This window comes from Pithys albifrons, chromosome 12 (genome assembly GCF_047495875.1).
Source record: "Pithys albifrons albifrons isolate INPA30051 chromosome 12, PitAlb_v1, whole genome shotgun sequence".
NCBI classification, from domain to species: domain Eukaryota; kingdom Metazoa; phylum Chordata; class Aves; order Passeriformes; family Thamnophilidae; genus Pithys; species Pithys albifrons.
This window is the reverse complement of record NC_092469.1, coordinates 10391834-10415656: the sequence shown is the minus strand read 5'-3', so window position 1 is coordinate 10415656 and position 23823 is coordinate 10391834. Positions and strand designations below refer to the sequence as shown.

General features: G+C 38.0%; 1 long non-coding RNA gene across 4 annotated transcripts in view; it reads left to right on the top strand.

Moving 5' to 3' along the window:
• The window catches only part of LOC139677652 (uncharacterized), a 42887-nt gene extending 20611 nt beyond the window's left edge, over window positions 1-22276 (top strand). For 3 of the 4 annotated variants that reach the window (XR_011698892.1, XR_011698891.1, XR_011698893.1), the window contains one exon: window positions 20945-22276. This is a non-coding gene — a long non-coding RNA (uncharacterized lncRNA). Of the gene's footprint in view, window positions 1-1714; window positions 1812-20944 lie in introns of all 4 variants that reach the window. The other variant, XR_011698894.1, reaches the window with a different exon arrangement.
• The last annotated feature ends 1547 nt before the right edge of the window (window positions 22277-23823 follow it).

Sequence of the window (23823 nt, the reverse complement as noted above, 5' to 3'; positions counted from 1 at the left end):
AAGCAGAATACTGTACCGTGATTGCAAAGTTTCAGTTCAACATGGCCTTAGTGCCATACTGTTCAGTGGTTCAACAAGACCCTTCTTGTATGCATTTGGTTCTTGGTAGTGGTTTATATTCAGATATTCCGTATGTTAGCCCTGTTAAAACAGTAGGTCTGGGTCTCGTCCTCTAGCAGGGGTACAGCCTGTCTGAGGACCTTCCACTCCTCCCTGTTGTGAGGGTTTGCATATGCTCACTTGTGCACAGATAAACCTCTAATGAACCAGGAGCATGGTGGCCATAAATCCAGCCTGTGGTAGATACATGAAGCCTGAAATGATTACCTATGCGAGTTTTTAAGTAACATGTTTGCAAAATCCTTCCCCACAGAAGGCTGAGAGTCTCCTCTCCCTCTTTCTGCCACCAAATTCTCCTCCATGCTGCACTTTCTTTTTGATGCTTCATCAACCTGCACTCCCCTTCCTGCTCAGGGGCCCAGTATGATGCTACATAGCTAAAGCGTGGCTGAAGCAAGAGTGCCAGTGGCAGATAATACAAACTTTATATGTGAAAGGAAGTCCACTCCCTAGGGAGAAAACAGCCTTCTCCAGCTTCACTGCTAGCAAGAGGAGCTGATGGATGTTTTGGTGGAACAGATCAGTCACCAGCAGCCACCACTGTGTTCGCAGTGCACAAAACCCTCACAGCTGATAGTGATGGACTCTATAAATACAAGGCTGTGTCTTCTAAAAATCTGTTTTATTTTAATCATCATATTCATTTAGCCCTTGGCTGTGTCCAAAAGCCCCCAGCTGCTTATTAAGATTTCTTTGAAGAGGACTGTGCCAGAGCAAGTGTCCAGAAAAGAGCTGGCAGACTGGTTGTCAGGGGCATGGAGCTGGTCCCTGCGGCTCTGCTGGGCCTGCAGAGAGCTGTGGAACTGTCATGGACAGACGTGCTGCGTTTGGCTGCTGAAAGGGAACGGGAAAAGTATGAAGCAGCTCTGCAGAAACAGGCGTGACTGTCTGCAGGACAACAGAGGTAGTGCTGGTTCATGTTTGCCCAAGTACTAAACCTCAGCTGATGTCAGAGGCTTGGGAAAAAGGAGAGAGATCTGGACTGCCCATGGTGAAAGAGCATCCATTTTTTAGGCTTGTATGTGCATCATGGCCTGAAATAGACAGTGGAAATACTACTGAAAACTGCCCTAGATGGCTTAATCTTTATTTTTAAAACCAATGAAGGATTCATTGAACATCAGATAAATTAGTTCAGTAGTTAATTGTTATCTTAGTTTAAAAAAAAAGTTTAGGCTATTTCTGGCTTAATGATTAAGAATTTGAGAGATGCTTTCCTTCTCTATCCTGTGTCCATGAGCAGACAGCCTGGGTTCGCTTGTTTGAAAGGATTTATGTGAGCAGACTGGAGTTCATAAAATGTTTTGAAATTACTTTCTGGCTGTTTACATTTCAAAACTGGAGATTTTCTGCCTGGACATAACACTGCCAACAATTTCTCTGACATCCAATTACTTTTTAAATTTGGGTGAATGAATATTTATGATTTAAAGTGCATTTTCTCTGAATATTCTGCAACATCAGTTCAAAATATTTTTTATGACTGAGTCTACCATTAACTTGTAAATGTATGGAAAACAGGGACAAACAGAGTAATTGTGTGGTTGCATCCGCTCAGCTCCTTTTGTAACAGAGGGTTTCTGTCACCTAACAGCTCTTGGGAGTCTCTGAGAGGAGATAGACGGTGTCAGGAACAAGTCACTGAGGTCCACTGCAAACCTGCAGCAAGGAGTGACACTTGACAAAAGGAGGTGAGAATGGACTGGGACAGGGTGTTCCACCTCCATCACAAAGTGACTCCTTCTAATTGCACCTGAATAAAATATTAGGGCAAAAGAAAGTAGTTTGCATGGTGGTTGTCGTGTTTATGTGCTGTCTAGATAACGAGATGTCAGTCTCTGGAGCCACCTTTAGTGTATTCCACAATTGCTAATTTCATTAAATAGCCATGAGAAGGGAGTACATTAACCAGCCAATTTAGTTTTGTTTTTTCTTTCCCATTATTAACTTACTTAGATGACTTCTCCTTTGTATAGGAAGGGAAATGTATATCAAATTGTATATCTCATTCTTGTTTATTGAAGAAGAAGTAAATTTAAGGTTCTGAAATCTTTCAAGGCCAAACTTTACTGGACTTCTGAAATCGGGGAAGGAATGAATAAATAAAAAAAGAGAGGAAAAAGGAGAAAACTCTAGATGCATAAATGAAATGTGTATGTATATACAGTTTTAAAGCTCCTGCTTTACAACTGAATAAATAACTTCTTGAGCAATAATTTATTTTCATGCTGTTAATTAGAAGCATAATTAATTTTTGTAGATTATAAATAATGGTGCGCAAAATGTCATTCCCAGCAGATCAAACAGAAATAATATAAACATTCTTAAAAAAAACAAGAACTGCTTGCAATGAAACTAATGAAACTTGTACTAATGAAAACTATAAATTTGTGTCTGAAGTTAGTAATTTATTGGTAAAATGCAAGGGTTCATTAATCATTCTGCTTTCTCTTATAGTTGGCACATATGGAAGGAAAATTTCTATGTTTATCACTGCTTCAAATAAACAGTAGCATAAGTAGATTATTCCCAACAGAAAGATTTTTCCCACACCCTAATCTCAGAGCAATCATTCACTGATCTAAATGAGCAGTTACTTAAACTGCTAAGAAGGGATGCTAATTAGCCAAGGAAAACTAGGCAAGAGTATTTAATTTAAAAAACAAAACAACCCAAAAAAACCCAAACCCAAAACCCCAACAACTTATTTTCCCCCTGCTCTCTTATTTCTAATGTGTTATTTACTTATGGTTTGCTTGGACACTGTCCTCATGATACTAGCATACATAGGCATGGCTTCTGAGGAGGATAAGTTCTTACAAACTTTTCTACTCCAAAGCTTTGGTTTTAGAGCCTCCACTAAGCTGTGGTTACACCTCTCCCTTCCTAGCTGATTTAGGTGTGTATCGGGGTAAAAATGGGAATGAATGTGAGCCCACTTTGCTCTCTGCAAACAGGGAGGGTGGATCTGGGTCTGTCTGAACTCTGAACACTTTAAAATATGTGAATGTTCTAGTTTTTCTGCAGATGTTTTATGCTTTTGGGTTTAGACAGCTCCTAACAATCTCTGTGCCTTAGAAAAAAATATCTTTCAGACTTTTATGCCAAACAGTACCTGCAGCATGTGATGCACAAACAACATCAGAGCTCTGCTAGACCTGTAGATAATTTTGGGTCTCTCCATAAAGAAAACTTTTGCTATGAAGTCAGATTGTCAAGATTTATTGATGAGTTGTCTTGGCATCCTTGAGCAATGTCTTGAAGGTGAGCCCAGAAAACATGCCCTTTTTGTTCAGAATCAAATCCTGGCAGCCTCCTCTGATGGTCCAGTCAGCAGTGGGGAGAATTATGTGGCACTCTGGAGACATAAGGAAGGAAGATGGCCCCAAGCCATCAGAATCCTTGTTCCTAATGTCTGTCCTGGGCACAGACCTGTCCCTCTTTCACAGCTCCATGAGTGCTTAGCAGAGAAGCGTTTGGATTACAGTCACTTCTGGGACAGGATTGGTGTCAATGTGTTAATATATTAATCCTGGGACAAGCACATCTGGTTGTATGTCATATGGCTACAGAACGGATTATTTTCATTAGATGTCTGGTGTTTTTTGTCAGCCACATGGGTAGATTTTGTGCTTGAGGCATCCCTCCATCACAACAGCTTTGCAGTGCTAACTGTCCTCCTCCAGCAGAGCTGGTGCTGTACCCTAGAGATGTGTCCTGTTGTTGTTTCCTACCTGTGGTCTTCAGTACTGTGGGGTCTGCTGGTGGTCATCATGTGAAAAGGGACAATAATCAACACAATATTGGGGTAACACAATATTTTCATGGATTAGAAATTTTGCTTTCAACTTTTGGTTTGATTTTACTCATTTTATTCTCCCCTCTGACTTGCCAGTGTAGAGGGGTGTAAGGAAGCGTCTTTTGGAAAATACGTGGACATGTCAATAGGCAACGAATGGCTGCAGGCAACCTTTCAGATTTTAAATTTATGTATTTATTCCATTAAAAAATGAAATGATTCTACAGAGAGCAGAGGCACTATGCAACAACAGCACTATTAGTGAATGGATGGAACACATAGCATATGGATGAAATTTTGGAACTGCCTCAAATGCCATGACATTCATTCACCCCTGCTTCTAATTCCAGCGGACAATGTTTTAGAGAACTTACCTCATCTAAGATATAACTTATCTCCCCTTGATAAACTACATTCTTTCTTTCCTCTTATCGTCTCTTTTTGAAAGCACAAGAATCTAAATCTCTCAAACACTCTTCTGCAAAAATCCTTCTATCTCAATTTTTGCTTTAATTCTCCAAGTAGAATTTTAATGTGTTTACAGACATTTTCAGGAGGGTTGGCAAAGAGAAGGTTCTAACAGATCTAGGTGTTAGAGATTTTGCTGATATTTCTAGAAGGCTGCAAAAACTGTGTGTGAAAGGTAGAAGTGCAGCTGAATGTTGTTGAGCCCAGGAAATAACACTGAGTATATTCCCATGTACAGAGATTAAAACCTGAGCCCATGTAGAGTGTGTAGACTGGTCTGTTTTGTCTGTGAGCTGTGATTCACCAGTTTGGCATTCTGTTGAGTAGCCAGGCATCATTGTGGACCTTTGATGTATTCTCCATTAAAATGCATGTGCTGTACTTCTGGAGGATTGATGAGAGGTGGAAAAATTGAAGACTTAGTAGAAAGAGAAACAGAGTAAGAAAGAATTCTCGTAGGCTAAATAGACACAATTCATGTCAACATGTGAATAAATACCTCATGTACCTATGGCTAGACAAAAAACACTGAAAGACTTCAGTGCTCTGCTGCATTTTGTCAACAAAATTAGTAGCATAGAAAATAGTTCTAAACAAGAATGAGACACATTCTGAACTAATGCTTTTGTGTTCAAAGCATTTGGACATTTGTGATTATGGGTTCTGTTCTTATCTCTGCCATGGGCTTATTTTAAGATTTTAAAAAATCTTGCAAAAAACTGCCCATGCTTCTCCTTCTCTATTGGTACAATGAGAATAAAGATATGAACCTGATCAGGATGTTGTTAATTATAATTTGTGAAATGCCTCTGAGAAAAGTACTAAGGACATGAAAAGAAGTACTATCTTATACAAATTTATAACCATTGGGCCTAAATACTCTGACGCTAAGTATAAACTTTTTAATGACAAATATCTTCATCTGTTCAGTATAATTGCTGTGAAAACTAGAAAAAAACAAAACAAACCTGAAGTTGAGAAAGCACATGAACAATTTGTACTTTAGTGGGAGTTTTATTTTAAATCCTGACCTCCAGATAAAATCTTCCATTGGATAGATGCATGATTGTGTATAGTAATATACAGAAATAATTTAGAAAGGAAGGATTCAGAACTGTGTTACTGAAAGCATGAAAAACTCTCAAGCCTTTCCTGTTATCATCCTTAAACAGTGCTTTGGGCTTTTGTTCCTCTTATGATAGATGATGCTTCAGTGTTGCAATGACAAAGAAACTCCTACTCTGAGTTGTAGGGGGGATAAGTTAACAGAGATTATATATATGTCCACATAATAAATCTACTTGCTACCAATAGTGTGGTTTTTTTCTGTTATTGATGATATGTAACTGTATGACTACTTTCCCTCATGTCATGGTTAAATGTAATGAGGTGTGTTCAATGGCAAAAATGTTAAATTTCTTCTTTGAGAAAAAGAATTAGTTTTTGAAAAGTATCACAAAATAGCACCATGGTGGAGTCTTTTATTAAAATGCTGTACAGTGGCTTCTTATAGAGATTTATGTATCATCTCTGATTGTCCTTATTCTGAATTACTGTTATTTTTTTACTATTTTCTGCCTGACTGAACAACTTTTATTTTGACCTGTTACAGAACAGTGAATTCAAACACTTATACAAGAAGTTAAAATCACAGATTCTGGCCTTTTATATCAAGAAAGAAAGAAAAAACCCATATGAAAATGCGGCCCTCTTCCTCCAGCATCACGTTTTCTATATGGAAACTAGATGGAAACTTTGGTTTTTATTGTTTTTGTTTAAGAAACAGGAATCTGAGGGATAATTATGGAATGGGTAACTGACATGCTGTACTACAAAGCTACTTGGCTTACACAGCTGCTCAGAGAAGCAGGATGGTCCCTTCTCCTTATACGATTTGGTGCAATCACAGGGCTGCCACAGCATTTCTTCAGGCCTCTGTGGGTAATCTAAACCAAAAAGCACATGCAAATAAAAACTGAGGTGTATGCTTCACTAAGGTGCTCCTGTAAGACATCTAATTTCATAATACAAGCCCTCTCTAACCCAGCCATTAAACTGTCATATAATTAAAGCCTTTCTTTGCTAATTGGTAGGTCATTAAATGTGTTCTGCCTCATGGAAACCTAAGGAAAAGGGCTGTGGGAGAACCTTAGGAATCCTGTAGCAGTTGCACGGGATGTATCCACTCTTCTGCAACACTGGGGGGCCAGTTTTATTAAAGGACATTGAAGACTAATCTGCCTTTGAATCTCACTGGGGTAACCACAGAGGCTGCCTTGCTCTTGCAGTAAGACTCCTACCAAGTTGATTCAACTGGGGGTTGTTACCTATTCTGTTTTATGTGCATTTTACGTTGATTTTGCAGGCATTCTGCTACTCATGTGAGATACTTTTGAGTGCTATGGGTTTTTACAGTCTAATCTAGAGCTTCTGAAATGCATACTCATAGGATGAAACAAAGGAAGGGGTACTCCTAAGTGCTCTCAGCTGTTGTGGGTGGGTCCTGTGGCCTAATCTTACAGGACCACAAACTGAATGGCTTTTGAAATAGGGAACTCAGCTGCAGTCTATTCCCTGGTGGCAAACTGGGATGTTCCTGTTAGTGGTTTTCACCTTTTGACCATGACGTCTAAAAATTAGAGAGAAATAGAAGATAAGGGAGTTAAGCAGTCTCATATTGGAGAAATGCTTTACAAGAAGGATGAGCTTGTTTGATTTGTACATAATAAACACCAGGTGCCACACCATATGTGTAAGCTGTGTTAAACACCATCCTGAGTTTCAGGAAAATTTTTGTACCTTGCATCTTGTTTTCCTGAATCAATTCATACTAAATTTCAGATGGGTGACAAAACCTCCTAAACATTTCAGATTCACTCATTACCACTGCCCAGGAGAAGGGAATATGTAAACATGTAATAATGCATTCAAAGCAAAATACCTAGTGCTTGTGGAGCTCTTTAAATCTTCAGATGTATATTTTGCTTGGTTTAAAGACATTATATGAATGATATAATTTACTATATGGATATCAAATTATGTTTGTGGAAATATTTGTATTTTATATATTTTAGAACATCTTGCTTGGCATCTAAATGCAAAACAACTTCATTTTTACTGAGATGACATGGTCCTGAATAGGAGCTATCAAGCAATAGAATAGATAATGACCCATATGTAACAGTTGCCTTTAGATATACAGCCATGTTTACAGAGATTATGGGAAGGCTTCATGCGCTTCAGTGCAATTTGCTGAATACAATGTGGGATGAAATTGCTGTTGTTGGAGCATAGGACAGCTTTAGAAATGAGTAGCTTGGGGGAGGAATGCCTTATATATTCACCTGAAACAAAAAGCATTAGTAAATTTAGATGACTGTTCTCTTGAAATAATTTACAAAAATAGCAATACCTTTGACAGTGAATTCCAGTTAATTGGTTTACAATAAGAGAGCACTTGTTTTTTCAGGAACAACTCCCCTGCGAACCTTCCCTAATGAAGTCTTGCAGATTTCTGTCCAATTTCTTAACACGTTCTGTGTCAGCAACTTTATCTCTTCTCATCACATCTTCTCCATGGCAGTACCTCAGAGTCTTTTTCATATTCCAGCCCTGTCTTCTGATGAAGTTGTTTAATTTACTGTTTTGTAATCTCTCCCCAGTAGCTCATAAACTCTTGTGTAGTTACAGGGGCAAAAGACAGCACATATCCCTGCTAGCCCAGGGGTAAGCCTGTCCTTAGCATGAGCAGCCAGCAGTAACACTGTGAGAACATACAGGGACAAAGTCCTCTGACCATCTCTTTAATGGGGACAGTATCTGGCTCTGTCTTTGTGAAATCTTTAGCAACAATCCCTCTGACAATACTGCCTATCTGTCGAGGGGAACTGGCCAGCAGATTCAAAGGAACAGACAGAGGCACAAGCACAAAAGACTCATTTCTTTAGGAAAGCAAGCTAAAAATAATTTGGCCTTTAGATATCTGCAATACGTTATAAATGCATGGTATGTTACTACACAATACCCTTTCCTCTATCCCCAGAAAAAATCTCTGTGTGTATATACACATTTATTTATTTATTAAGTATGATGAAGTATTCAAGGGTCTCTCTGTAATGTTATCCAAAGCATCACTGCATGCTGAATTTAAAATAAAATGAATGCAACTTCACTGTAAGAAAACCTGCAATTAATTTATGAAATATGTACTGAAATGGAGGAACACATCTTCCAGGGAAAGTTGTGAACACTTAATGGAGAGAGCTAATAGGATTGGCCCAGCATAGTTGCAACTAATAGTGTGCAGTGGGATTTTCAAAACCACTAAGGGAAAAAATACTTTAATAAAACTCCCATACTTAATCTTCTCATTGTTGCTAAGCTTCCATGATATGAACTTCTAACTCAAGTTAGGAAATATTCTCCTTGCTAGACTTGTATCTTCAGGTTATGAAATTGGGAATTCAGTTTTGTAAAGCATTGTTGCTTTTCGTGACACCTTCCATAGATTGTCCTGTTTTATAAATCATCATAAGCCTACCTTAGGTAGTCATAGAGATATCTGAATATCAAACCAGAGTAATTCTTCATTGCATTGAAAAAGTATGATATTTATGAAGCCCTAGTGTAGTAAGTGGTATAATTTGGATGAACAGGAAAAGCAGCATGTTTTGGTATTTCCACAGGGGTAGACCCATGTGAGATGTGCCCACGATGGCAGCTCTGTACAGTACTCATGATTACTGGGAAGGCAGCAGGTCCTGAGCTTACGTAAGCATTCTTTTTCATGACAATTTAGCTGGTTTCCATGGAGATAATTATGTTGTCAAAAACTAAGGGTAAAGATTTCAAGTGCAAGATAAATAGGAGGAGCACATGGACTTCCAAACAATAAAGATGTTCTTCTTTCGCTCTGTAGTAAAAAAAGGCAACTGTAATCACAGCAGTGAAAGAGTGAGCTGTCTTTGCAATAAACATTGTTAGCATTCAGTATATCAACACTCTGTATTTCATACTATGCCTCTCAATACCTTTTTCTTTATGATCATGCTTTCGGTGAATAATAGTTTTCACCAGTTACACTAGAATGAGGCCACCCTTTAACTGGAATAAATCAGCTCAGCTGGACTGCAGTCAATGAAACTGTGCTAAATTAAAGCTGAATTAAGCTGTGCCAAATTAAACCATTTGGGAATTTGACTTCACATTGTTCACCTCCCCTGCCAAGTGATCAGGTCAATAATATAAACAACAGAAGACAGATATCTGATGGATTTTTTTTTCCCATAAGTAGAAGTTCCCTTCAACCCTCCAGGTTATTCAAGCCAGTATTTTGGTCAAGCTTCTGGCTTACCTGTTGCCCAACCAGTTCCTTGCTGAAGGTGCTGGAAAATCCTGTGTTTTAACCACCATTATGGTTAATTAGTAAGGCAGCACTTGCTTTTTCTTTTTGTTATTTCTTCTTTCCCCTCACCTCTCCAGCCAAAGGCTTATAGAAGTTAATGACAAATGCTTATTAAAGAGATGGACCTGCCGTATTTCTAAAGACTATTTATATTGCTGGTCTGTGAAACTCTTGGTTGAAATTGCTCCCAATTTGTTAACTGTTGGCAATACTGGGAAAGAGTCTGGAGAAATCCTGAGTGCAGGCATCTATGTATACCAGAAAATAAACTGCAGGTGAGTCAGAGCATGTTTGTCATCTCTAGAGCCACATCCATATGTTACAGATTTGTTAGCTATTGGTTGTGCTGTTAACTTGTTGGCCTTGCAAATCACATCTAACATCAAAATAACAAGGAATACCCCACTTGAATGGGCAATATGCTCAGTTTTTTTTAAATTTAGAAGCTACTCAACTCCAATACATGCAAAATATTTCATATGTCTTGTTGATTGTGGTTCTAAATGTTAACAGTACAATTGGGTTGCCGGAGCAGAGGCACCCAGTGACAGCCTGCTGTAGGCTGTCAGAGCTGATCCTGGGTTTATGAAGACCTTCATCTGCTGGGATGTAGGAAAGACAGCAGAGAAGCCTGTGATGTGAAGATCCTCTTCTCAGTGGGTGATTATTTGTACATATATGCCCTATGTTGTACACATATAATTTCTGTTTTCTGAATAATGCTTACTTATGCACTAAGTACATTAGTTATAAGTAAATATTATATTAGAAGGTGTGATTGTATCTTTCAGTAAGGAGAGATATATACATTGCAAACGTAGCAGAGTCTGTATACTTAGATTATTAATAGATGTTGAAACTCTGCCTTTTATTTATTAATCCAATGGCACTGCCTCAGTTGTGTCCTTTGTTTGGCACTGACAAAAGCTTTTGTAACTTTAAACATGTGAGGGTTCTAGTTTTCTTTCTGGGGTTTCATGTTACTTGGGTGAGAAAGATGCCCTGTATGGTGCTGCCCCTCTCCTCAGCCATGCCGTGAGCCTGGTCTGGTCGAGCTGTGTCCATGTTGTCTTTCTCCTTCAGACCAGAAGTCCTCCCCATTCATGTTATTCTCTCATTCTGCCACCTGCTTTTAATCTGTGAATGGGGCTTATTGCTCTTGTTGATCTCATCTGCTTATTTTGTCTTACTATCTTCTAAAGTATATGGTAATTAGCACGAGAGAATAGGGACTCAACCATAAGGAGAAAATTCCTTCACATTCCCTTTTTTCTTTCTGTTGTTTTCTTATACCCTCTTTTCACTGTGGATCTCTTTCAGGTTTTTTTGTTTGTTTGTTTGTTTTATTTCTTCAATATTATGTCTTTATTTCAGCCTTTGGGCTCCAATCTTGTAGTTTCCATCCTACGGTGATTTTTTTCCCCAAAAGAATACATATTTAAGAAACTTTTCAGTTTTCTTTACAAATTAAACAGTGACTCAGAACCTAGCACTGAGTTGTCTGAATTGTACTTGTCAACCCGTGCTGCAGTGAAATGTCATACCATTTAAAGCAATTCAGGTTTTCCGTCCAGAAGTTAGTTATGCTGTAACACTGAACTTGGGAATATTCAAGAACATAAGAACTGCATGAATTTTTGAATAGTATATTTCTAAAAACATTAGGGTTTTTTTCTGTGGAGAGGTTTTAGTATATGCATTTCCAAAGTTACCAGCTAATCTATGGGAAGGGAGCTATTGAAACCTGGTCTTCCACAAACCATAGGTACTGAATGTTATAGGTACTGAACATTAAAGCCTCCCCTCTGTAGAAACTCACAGTAGGCATTTTATCATTCTGAATTTCCAGTGGGGTTTTCAGTGCTTGCCACGTGAGAAAAGAACAAAGGTCTCAGCTGGATTTCTTTGTGTTTGGATTTGAACTTGAAGTCAGGCATATCCCACAGAGACACTCGTTCATGTTAGGGTTACACTCGTTGCACGATCTGTTAATGAACCAGGATGGCAGCCCTGATGGGGCAGGTTCAAGTCATTGTTTATATGATGAAGCACCAGAGTATGAATAACAGATGCACTCATTTTCTGCTTGCAGAACATGTGGTTATGTCACAGAGTAGCACAACTCAAGGGCAGCCAGAAATGCCTTGCGGTACATCAACTCTTCCTCAGGAGTTGTGTTTCAAACCATTATTTTTACTACATTTCTTCTGCAAGGTGTACCTAAAACAGATATTGTGAGCAAAATCTGTATACTCTAAAACAAATGTATTTCTCAGGTTTGTAAAAATCTGAATGTTTTATCCACATGCACCGCAATAGGCAGGAGCCCAGGAGTGCTCAGCAGCAGTACAAAGATGGTGGACAGAAATGCACCCCCTACTCCATCCCCAAAGTAAAAGCAGAAGCAATGACAGGAGCCATGGTTTGTTCTTTAAAAGGCACAAAAGACAGATCTGGTCATTCACTTCTGTGCCTTAGTGACTCTTTGGCATTTAGAGAAGTGGTTTCTTATCCAAGATTTGATGCTAATATTATAGCATCAGTTAAAGTCCTTCGATGGTCGTCACTGTGGTGTCTGCTACAGTTAGATAGGGTTATCTATCAGATCTCCATGTTATTTTATCCTATTGAACAACACTGTGAGATGTAATAGTTGATTTATTCAATGATCTCTGCCTTGCATTTACACTGTCTGCCAAAGGAGTCCTAGGTCCTAACACTTGTATTGAGAGACTTTCAAAAGGCTCATGGGGGATGGCAATAACTCAGATGATATCAAAAGACGATTCCAGTGCCTGGGAGTCTGGGATAGTTGCAAAGTGCTTCAGTGTCCTCAGAGGTCAAATTAACCACAGCATGTTGTATAGCTGCTGTTAGTTTGGTTGCAAATCAAATGCCATTCCTTTGGTAGTGCTTCAGAATGGAACATTTTGTGAGAGTGTTCCTTGAAGCCTTCCAGTAAAGACAATGATTTAAAAAATAAATCTCTGTGATAGGGTTTAACCTTTCATGGAGAGAATGTGTTAATGGCAGTTCTTCCCTTTGACAACTTATTATGGAAAGATAGGCTTAGAAGCTGTTCTCTGCCTTTGCCACAGCTATTTTATTCATTGATAAAAATTCAATGGACTATGGTAAGTTTGCAGTGGGACTGTGGAGAAGAGCAGCAGCTTTAATGTCACAGTTGAATCATTAGGATTAGATTTTCCCTTGGCCATTACTTTTCTTAAAACAAACAAAAAAAATAGTGTCAAACTGAGAATAAATAGGCAGCAATGTCAAGCCTTGTCACTCTTACCAGATCTAGCAGGGTTAGGCTTTCAGCTCCTAGTGCTGTTTTCTCCCAGCATGCTGCCTTTTCCGTCCACACTGTTTTCATTAGAGACAAAAGGGCATTTTTTCCCTTTTTTTTTTTTTTAATTTTGGATGCTGAGGAATTGTGCCAGGTTGAGCTGGCAAAGAGCTAAGTGCCACAGCAGGGAGGAAGATTCATAAATGATGAAGACACAATCTCTTAAACTCCCTAGCTCACAGGTGTTTTGTTATTAATGAAGCTGAAAAAGATGCTCCAAATTATATCTCCTCCTTGACATGAGAGCTCTGCAGCTCTTTGTGACTGAAAGCTCCTGCTCTCACAGGTGTGCAGGATAAACCTGCAAGCCAGAATGAGGAAAGGAGAGAAGAAAAACATTCACATACCCAGGGGATCATAGGCATGGGAGAGAAAGAAAAAGAAAAATCCTCAGTCATTGCATTGTGAAATGTATTCTGTCAATATATGGGAAAAGAGATAACTACAAACTTCATGCATCTTATTTATCCCTCCAGCCCACATACATCTGGCAGCAAAGAGAAGTGTAATCTGGTCTGTAACCCTACACTGACATCCTTTCTATATTTCTACGTAGAGCAACCTAAAAGCTAGAAAGGATTTTTAAAGTTTTGCAAGCTCTTTTCCAAAAACCAACAGTGATGACATCAAAGCTTTGGAACAAAAGGAAAAGGTTTGTGGTTTTTTGGGTTTTTTTTCAATTTTTCGTCTTTTGTCCCCTAGGTGTTAAGACCCGACTTATGGAAAATAATAATACTATACTGGGGTTTATTGCCTTCTTATGGAAGAATGAAGTTCATTTTTGCCTTTTATTGGCACCATCTGTTTCTTTTCTGGCAAGAATCTAAGACAGCATCAAATGGAACTATCATATATGTAAGTGGGCTGGTCCTGAGATATTCAGGCTCTTCTGATCATCAGATGCTCCAGAATCCTGTTTTTCCTTCTCATTGCATAGTCAAAAAAAAAAAAAAAAGACAACCCATCCCACCCAACCCCTGTTAACTAAGTGATAAGACACATTTTCTATTGAGAGAGGTTTAGCAGATAGCAATCCATTAGAGCTATTGACAAATTTAGATACTGTTTTTGGGAAGAGTATCACTAGATTTGTCTTGCATTCACCTTTTTAAATCACTGATGAGATGTGCCCTCTCCTCTTGAATGTGATGCACAGCTGGATGATCAGGGTGACCTCACAGGTCTGCCGTGCAGGAGGAAGTGCTATCATTTGGGGGTTAATAATTTTGCCACTAACTTCATTTCCAGACACCACCTTACTCTTAAGTACTTGTTTTGAGTATGTGGATTGAGCCATTTTCTGCCAGAACCTACTTATTGCTATAAAGGGAGCCTAAAGAATGAAGTTAAGCAAGGTATCTCACAGCGTTATGTACGAAAGCAATTCCAGGCATTGATATAGCAAAGGAATACAGCCTTATTTTACAATTTATTGCAGTGAAATAAAGAAAAATTCAGAAGTCCACTGTTTCTTAAGGGCTTTTATAGAAAATATGTATTTGAGGAGGTTTGGGGAATTTAGTTTGATGTCAAAGTTGAGCCTAAAGAGATCCTCGATGACTAAAGATCTAAAATTAGAAGCAGATGAAAAATAAAGGTAATAGGATCTTGACCTTAGAATCCATTTTATACTAAACAGTATTCAGTGTTTTCTTTGGTTTGTGAGTCAGTGCCATGTGTTGACAATTCATAGTAATCAGAAACCTAGTGCACAGTTTGGGTTGAACAGAGCTACACCCGAGTGTAAAAGAACACCAAGGCATGTATCCTGATTCTGAGCAGCTGAGAACTTTACTTGGCCCTAATGTAATGATTGGTTTATTTTTTGGCTGGTTAGAGGTGGAAAACAGTACTGTTTTAATGAATTCCTACTAAACTGGTTCATGGGTTTCTATGAAATCTGCCAGTGGTGACAGTTTGTGCAGTACAAACGTTTAGTAGGTTTTCAGTAAACAGGGTCCAAATATTGTGCAAATGCTCCATTTCGTGAGAACTCAATTAGTTTCTATGGAGACAATTATGTTGTCATGAGTGTTGTGACTTCAAGTGTGAGATAAATAAGAAGAGCATGGGAACTTCTAATCAGCAAAAATGATCTTTTTTTGCTTTGTAATGACAAAAAAGCAACAGTAACGCACAGGAATGAAATTAAAGTCAATTCTTTCTTTAATGTTGGCAGAGAGTAACATTTTGATATTCTGAATGCAACCTGTGACTGTGTACAACTGTCTCCTCACATTACTTCTCATGGTTCTTCTAAAAATTAGCATCACTTTTTAAACTGCTTATCTGGTGGTAGTGAAAAACAAAACTAGTAAAGCATCTATCAGGACTGATATTTCTTCAAGGATCATGTGGCAGATCAGATGACGGATGCGTACACATTCCCCATCTAATGCTGCACTTGTGTGATGTAGCTGGGTTAGAACTATTTACCGGCATTTTAAATCTCTCTTACTTATGCATTAGAAAATGAAATATAGCCTGTAAGCTGAATGACACACTTAGCTCCCACAAATGCTTGCTGTTCACTCAGTGTATGTTTTAGAACTATGAGAGGAAAAAATAAAAGAGAAGGTTTGGTGCTTATCATTGCTGTAGTTCCAAAGAGCTTCCCGTTACACTGAGCAATACTTTGTTCCAGGGGAATGGTGAGGGGATTGTAGCCTCGGGGCATGACACAGCCTACACCTTATTTCATATAGACCAGAGGCATAAGATTCTTTTCTTGTATCATTATTAGATAGCTGTTGACATGCTAAGGTCTGTTTAGTCAAAGATGCGTGAAGGGGTCATTCACCCCAGGGAGGGAAGATGTCTCCTCGCTCTTTAAGTACAGCTGTGGAGTTTGGGGATGCTATTCAAGGAACAAGCACTGAGCATGAATAAGATATGAGGCTGGTAATTAGAGAGAACTATTTTTGTTTTGAGTAATGAAACAGAGAAAGGGGAAATATACATAGGGGACAAATTTTATAGATTTACTATAGATCAGCATATACCTATGTGTGAGTGTGCATGTTAACAGATATTCACACAGTTTGCATCCTACTTTGCAGTGTAAATAGGAAACTAGTAAATTTAGAATATTTTCTCTTTTGGTACAGACATGCACATTATATATTTATATCAAGGCTCCTTCTTTCTCTTTTATTTTCTAATTCAGTAGCACTGTCTTGGCAACACAAATGGCTGGTTTTCTTTGTTCAGCATTGACAAGAGCTTTTCCAACTTAAAAAATCTGACACAGTTCCAGGTTTTTTTTATCCACCCCTTTTCTTTTTTTTTTTCCTTTTTTTTTTCCAGGGTTTCATGTTACTTGAATGAGAAGGATATATACTGGTTGAACCTTCTGTGTTCAGCTGTTAAACTGACAGCTTTTTCTTCTGCCATGAGAAGGCTTTCAGTAATTTGGATGTGGTGCCTTTTTCCTGTCACTGCCAAGAACAATGCTTCTGTTCAGGCTGACATCAGAGGTATAGAATTGCTCTGTGTTTGACCTCTGATAGCTGTGCATAATAGATCTGTGCATCACAAATACTCCACAAATAGTCTATTTGGGTGCATAGCTCAAGTCAAAACAACAGTATATATTACAAGGATGTGTAAGTCAGAGGGGAGAGAGTTTAGGGGGGAAAAAGTCATTGCTAGACTTGCCATTCTGTATCAATGTTTACAAAGGAGCTATCTTCCTTATGCAAATGGGATATACCCCATCCGTGCTCCTGCCTCAGATCTACTTCATACTGTTCACAATAGCACTGAGCAGGCAGGTTTCTCAGAAGTTTAGTTTAATTCACTTATAAATGCAAGAAGCGTTTGTAAGGCAATTTAGGTTACACTTTCCATTACCGTTGGCTGAAATTGAAGTATGAAATTTTTTGTATGGTTTTCTGATAGTCAGTATGCAGTGTAAATAAGGCAAGATGGCACTAGCCAGTAGGCTGTAAAAAGAAATGAGAATTATTTGGAAGTGGGGGACAGGCGGGCTTGATTTACATACTAGTGGTCGTTATTGTTGTTGTTGATGTTTTGTTTTGTTTTGCTTTTTAATAAAGGTGTTTCTATCCCTAATTAGAATTTTACGGGTGTTGTCTTTTCCTTCTTTTAATCCCAACAAAACTGAGAAGCCTTTCTAAACCACTGAAATATCATAGTGTCTATAGATGTTTTGATTAGGAATAGTATTTGTTATATGCCTGGCAGAGTAAGGTTGCTTGAAGTCTATGGTTTTGATGCATCTTTTTCACTGTTCTGAAATAAGCAGGTAAGTAAAACCAAAAAAGGAAATTACACATCTCTTCCTTTACATCTGGAGAATGAGCTGTTAGGGAAATTGCTTAAGCCACTAAGGTGATTAGAAAGTCTTGCAAGAGAGCTGCTGTATCTCTAAGCAGTGTCCAAAGAAAAAGTCAATGTGGTTTCTGGTTTTGATTTATTCCTCCAAGAAGTACAAGAATTTGAAACTGAAATTGGTGTGGCAAACCTGTTTTGATGTGTCTGTACATAAGTAAGTGCTCAGTGTGCAAGGAGCTTATTCAGTTTATCATCAGACTGATACCATGCTTCAGTGGCACTGCTGGCTGAGCTGGGTAGGCTCAGTCAAGTTGAAACTTGAGGAATACACAGTTCTTTCTGCAAACACACATCAAAGGGTGCATGTGACCACAACCACCTGAAAGGGTGGCAATAGATGTTACATGAAGGCTGTCTCACTCTATCCCCCAAAAAACTAAAGAAAATGGGAAGGCAGGATGTCTTTTAAGTGAAATCCCAGAAGGCTTATGTCAAAGCATTCTTCAAAATAAAACTTTTTCTTACTGCTATTTGAATAGTAGTTGCATACTCTATACATTCTTCTTTTCCTGCTAATTTTTAAATACACTGTTGTTACTATGAGCCCCCACTATTGGTGAAGGCTTTAATTGCTCCACATTTCAGCTTTGCATAATTGTCTCGTGTACTTTGCAAGGTACAAAAGTTTGTGATTTTTTTCTGACTATATACATGTGCAGTGGTACTCTTCATAGGATTATATATTTCTAAATGTAGTCACTAATAGAAATGGAAGATTAATATTTATTAAAACTGTCCCTTTTTCCCAGAAGGCTTTCAAATACCTTTAAAACATCAAAGGTGTTATCTTTATTAGCAGTGTTGCATAGAAAATGGAATACAATTGAGAGGCAAAGCATATGTAGGGGTAAGTAAAACACCACTGTGGTCCATTGTTGGTGCAGTAAATCCATTTATCTAGATTTACATCTGAAACACATTTGGCCCAGTGGCTCCACTGAAATTTCAGGAATTTCAAACTTTTTTTAGCAATTGGAAGGAATTCCTAGTCCAAATGTGCTTAGCAGGAGAAAAATGTATTTAAATATCTATCGTAGGCAAATTCCAAATTGAAATTAAATATATTTTCGTATAATACAAAAAACAATAACCCAAAGATGCAACTGGGAAATGCCTGACTAACCTGTCTAGTAATCTGAGAATTTAATTTGGCTTGTTATTGGCCCACTGTTTACAGAATCTTGTCCCATTACTGACAAAAGCTGGTGTACTATAATGAAATAAAGAAACCCTCTAATATTTTTGTATGAGAAAGACTTTTCTTCTGGTAAAATAGAGGCAAAAGAAAGTTCATATCTACATTTTAAACACTTGGCAGCTTAAGGATAACATTTTTTTCATAGTGCAATTTTATAGCATTAGTAACAATTTGTTTACTGAATATTTTAAATACTTCATGAACTGACAAGCAACTTGGAGCATTTTATGCTAACAGAAAGAAATGGTCAGTGACACTGTTTAGGCACATATCTCATATACATATGCCTTGAATTCTGTTTAACTGATTTGGAGAATATCAAGCATCAGGTTCCAAATGCTAAGAGTTTTAAAACTTACACTTGTATTTTGGGCAAACAATTTACTAATAGCTGTTTCCATTTAAAAAGCTTTTGTATTTTATGTTAGTCATCCACCCACAGAGACAAGATAGATAGCCATTTATCCTGGATTTATCAATACCTAATGCTGGAGCTCTTAAGTAGATGATATAAAGTAGGGCTGTTCCATTGAGGTTTGGAATTTGGAGCTATTCCAAGTTACCAGAGCTAAGGACAGAAGTAGTTCAGAAGAAAGGTGAGAGAAATGTCCTCCTCATTGCCTAAGGACAGATGTACCCAGTGTCATTTTCTCTTTCCACTCTGTACATACTTCATCTGGTTGACTGAAAGGGTATTAATTCCTGAAAGTCTCCAAAAGCTTCACTACTGCAGAACTTTGGAAAATACAATATTGTGGCTGATTTTCTTTTGTTTTCTCATCTTCTGTTAAAATAGGCATCTCCTCAGGAGACACGACATGGAGTTCTGCTTTTAATGCAGTTTCTGGAAGAGATCAAGACAGGTTATTGGTCTGCATTCACATTGTAACTGTTAAGGAATGATCTGTATTCTTCAGAGCTGGCTAAGAGCATTGTACCTGACCATAAAACATGACATTTTAGAAACTATTGTAAAACAGGAAACTATAACAAAATCACAATCTGTACATAGCTTAAGTTTGTCAATTTAATTTTATTCACATAACTTGGTCACAACTTGGATTACAGCTTTTTAAGGAATGGGGCATTGTTTAACTGTGAATTGTTGCGATACTCAGTGTATGGGGAGTCAGTGTAAACCAGCTGCTGTCTCCACACATCGAACTCATGTCACATCAAACTATAAGAACGGTCCCTGACCTTTTGCTGCTTTTCTTGAAGACAAGTTGCTGGGTTTCTATGATTACCAAAAGGCACATCTGAAGTCTACAATGTGACACTAGAACTTCACCTGGGCCTTTCATCTGAAGACTACTAAATATTGAGGGCAGTTAAATGCCTCCCTGACATCCGATCCCGTCAGATCTCGGAAGCTAAGCAGGGTCAGCCCCGGATTAGGACTTGGATGGGAGACCTCCTGGGAAATGCCGGGTGCTGTAGGTTCTAGTCCTGAGGACTTCACTGGCACCGTCCAAGCTCGCTCGGCCGTGGCAGATGAACCTCAGGACTTAAATGGTGGGGCCAGTTCTGCGCACGCTGAGCCTCACCTAAAATCCACTGCGCAGGCTGGAAGGGCACACCCACGTGGGGACAGCCCTTCCCAAATCTTCGTTCGGGAAGTTTGGCCATACTTATACTTACTAAATATTGATTAGCAAAGATAATTGCTAAGGAATAGCAATCATGTAAAAAGACACTTACAATGTCACAAGAAAATTTATGATCACACTTGCCCTGACACTGCCCAGCTCACAACTGAGCACTAAGAATACTGCAAAGGTATAAGAGGACAGGTGTTTGAAGAACATCTTTTCCTCCTCACTGCTCTGTTTTATTCTTTGCAAACGATGAAAGATAAAATCAGACAGGCTGTGTAAAAATAATGCTCCCTATTGTAACTGTGGCTCTTGCAGCATAAGAAGAGGAAAAGATAGTTAACTTAGAAATATTGAATAGCTTTGTGAAGTCAGGTTAGTCAAGGGCCACTATGAGAAGAAGTAGGGTGATGCTCTTTCTTTCCATGACTGTCTCACACAAGAACTATACATAGACAAAACTGTGGTGCAGATTTTTGGGATAAGAGCAGTGGTTATTTGTCAGTATGGAACTGGTCCAGCCCTCAATATGTAGGTTAAATCCACAATAGACCAACAATATCCATCTTTTATTGAAAAGATTGGAGAAAAAAGGCATTATTTCTACCTTTGTTAGCATAAAAATGATCTCTCCTTTCTCTTCTTTTTCTAGAAAGAACTGGATGCTTTGAAGTCTGAATCCTGCCTTTTCATTTGTAACTGAAGACAGAATTTTAGTTCGGTTCCTTTAAAAATGGACATTATAAAAGAACTCCCATCATGTTGGTGTCTACTATTTAGTTCTCATCAGCTTACAACTGCAGTGAATTGGAATGAATTATTCATGTTAGGTGGGTATATTTAAAGGAAGCTCAAAGCCTACTGGTTTTCTTTTACCAAATCTGGTTTAAGATAGCCTAACCAATCCCATTATGTACAAATTTATGAATATTATATGTATACTTATATGCTGCATCAATGGGGTATTCTGTAAGCAAGCTGCTTTAGCAGGAGTTGACTACATAGTGTGGTAGTTGCTTTTGGTTTTTAGCTCAGTAGAATAAATTGCCTCCAAAGCTTTTTCAAAGTGGAAACACAAAATGTTGTATTTTGTGATAGACCTTTTCTTCAAATTAATTTTACTGTAGAGAAAACAGATTTCTTTTAAAAGCTGGTATTTATGAACATGCCCAATCTAGACACCCTTCTGCCAGCTGGGGCAAGGAAAAGCCCAGGTTAAGTTCTAAAGGTTTTCCTAAACAGTGTTCTTTTTGTTTGATTTCTGTTTGTTTGGATGTTCTTCTGCTAATGGGTATATGTAATTTTCAATTATTATTATCTGGAGCCATCTCCAAAGGCAATGAACTGTGGATGTGTATGAAAGAGAAATTTGCCAACTCGCTGCTTTCAAAATAATATAGGAGACTGGAACTCAAACTGAAATGACCTGGTGGAAAAATCCAACAAAATAAATACTGGAAACTTTAAGTAGGTAAAGGCCTGATTTCCAAAAGAACTGAGACTAAAGCTGCAATATTTGTCAGAGAGTGAACTCCTGATACCAAGCCACCAAGCTTTCGAGTAGTTAGAGATCAGTGCAAATAGTCAGGTAAAATGTGTTTAAAAAATAGAAAATTACATGTAAATTCTACATAAAGAAAAACTTTATACTTCTGCCTAATGTAATTTTACATTCCTTTTCTCCCCTGTTTTTGTACCTAGAAACTTTTATCTAAAATAACATGGGAAAAGAATAATTTTTACTTGATTCTTCGTCTTAGAAATACACATTATTGATGTCTTATGGAACTTTTACTGTATTTTTTCAATGGAAGAACTCATGATAGTCAATGCTGTCAATGGATGTCTGTTTATCTGTGAATCTTTTAGCACAACAGGTTTGCTCAGTCACTATATCTGATAACCAGATGAATAAATCAGTGGTTGTCCTTTTGATGGTACTTGTTCACATGTATTTATTAAAAGAAACTGATTTAACTTTTAATATTTTTCTCATGATCTATAATAAAGCAAATACCTATTTTCAGTCTCCTTAGAGACATCTGGTAAAAAGTACCCTCATCTTCATAACAGATCTGGAACAGTACTAGTCCTCTCGCCCTGAGAACTATTGATTATTACATTGTAGTAAAATACATACTAAGATTTAGTCTCCAAGGCACTTAGACCCATAAATACCATTGATTTCAATTGGAATTATATTTCTCCATGAGTTCAGAGAATTAGGTTTTATTGGAATTTTTTTAATATAATTTCACTCATCAAATTATCTTTGGTTAGAAGGCAATGAACAAGTAACAGCAGCAGCCTTTGACTCTCCTTCAGATGGAGTTAATTCTGTAGGCAGCGTTAGTGTTGTGGAAAAATAGGCGGAGAGGTGTGGGTTTGGTCTTAATCTTTTACTTGGGCATAGTGAGAGCCTCAGAACTTTCACCATTATTACAACTATTTCTGGAATATGCTGTGCATTTTCGCATAATTACGCTCTTCCTCTGTCCTTCCTCAAGAGGTTTCCAAGTAGTCCCTGGGGATCAATGTAATAAAAGAGTACACTGTGGATCTGCTCTTTCTTTAGCTATGAAAACAGGTGTGATGTGTTTGGCTGGGATTGACCTTGTGCAGTTTATGTTCTTAACAGAGAGCATTGATGGCAATTAGAATCAATTTAGTCTTTTTGATTGAGTGACACTTAATTTGACTATCTTTCTTTTCCTTGGGAATATATTAGTTATTTCAGACTGCAAAATTATCAGTTCATTGAGAAATTAGAGCTGGAGAACTTTGATGAATCATTGGGTTGTTGAGATTAATACAGAAGAGATGTAGTTCCTTGAATATAATTTGGTTTTTATTAACATGCTAGAATGTGAAAGAGATGACAGTGTGTAGTGACAAGAGCTTGCTACACCACTCCCTGAAAAACCTCTTTGTTGAAAAGACACATTTATACATCCGGTTAGACTGACATTTGTAATCTCTATTTAGTTGTGAATGGCCACACAGCACAAAATGTCCAGGGCATGGCCCTGCATTGTCTGAGGGGTGCTTGTTTATTGCAAACATTATGTGTGAACGTCATGACTCTGCAGACTTCATGACACTCTTGTTTGTGCCTTTAGATCATTTCACTGAATGGAAGAGAAGGGGAAATAGAGGCATGTGTGAGGACAAATGATGAGATGGAAAATTTTTGTGCACCAACAATGCAAATGGTCCTCTAGAAACACTTCCTATAGGAAGTAAAAAGTGAGAAGATGTAAAGCTCTTAATATGTTACCAAATGCAAATTATTTAAATTCTTTCATTCATTTAGTTGGGAATTTTGAATTTGTTCTGTAATGTATGTTGTATGTGTAATGTAATGATGAAAGGCAAAACATGTGAAATCTTCTTGACCTCAGTTTTCCCCTCTTCTTTTGTCCACTGCTTGGGAAAGGATAAGTGGTCCTGAGATATGACTGCTAGCTTAAAGAAAGCCCTGCCTAGCAGCAACTGTTTTACTCCAAACATTTCTAATCCCTGGTGGAGAAA